This window comes from Triticum dicoccoides, chromosome 4B (assembly GCF_002162155.2).
Source record: "Triticum dicoccoides isolate Atlit2015 ecotype Zavitan chromosome 4B, WEW_v2.0, whole genome shotgun sequence".
Lineage (NCBI taxonomy): Eukaryota > Viridiplantae > Streptophyta > Magnoliopsida > Poales > Poaceae > Triticum > Triticum dicoccoides.
This window is the reverse complement of record NC_041387.1, coordinates 86,845,860-86,846,456: the sequence shown is the minus strand read 5'-3', so window position 1 is coordinate 86,846,456 and position 597 is coordinate 86,845,860.

Below are 597 nucleotides of genomic sequence, written 5' to 3'. Positions count from 1 at the left end.
TCCGCCCCCCCTTCACCGGTTCGCCGCCTCCTCCAGCGGCCGCCGCGGCCGTCCGGCCTCCCCCTCCATCGGGTCGCCGCCTCCCCGTGCAGGTGAGCTCCTCCCCCTTTTTTTGTTTAATTAGTTTCTTTTTGTTTCTTTTAGTTTACTTTCTGTTTTACTTATAGTTTTAGTTTAGTTTTAGTTTCAGTTTAGTTTTAGTTTTAGTTTATTTTATTTTAGTTTATTTTAGATTAATTTTAGTTTTAGTTTATTTTAGTTTAGTTTATTTTAGATTAGTTTTAGTTTTAGTTTAGAAGAAGAAGAAGAGTAGAAAGAGGAGGAGGAGGGAGGAACAAGAGGAGGGAGAAGAAGAAAGAAGAAAAGAAGAATAAGAGGAAAAAGGAGGAGGAGAAGAAGAAGAAGAAGAAGAAGAAAGAGGAGAGGAGGAGGAGAAGAAGAAGAAGAAAGAGGAGAGGAGGAGAAGAAGAAGAGAAGAAGAAAAGGAAAAAAGAGACCCCGACCCGCCCCCCTACACCCCGACACCCCGGCATGACACCCCATCCCCGACCCCCGACCCCCGACCCCCGACACGCCCTGACACCACACCTCGACACC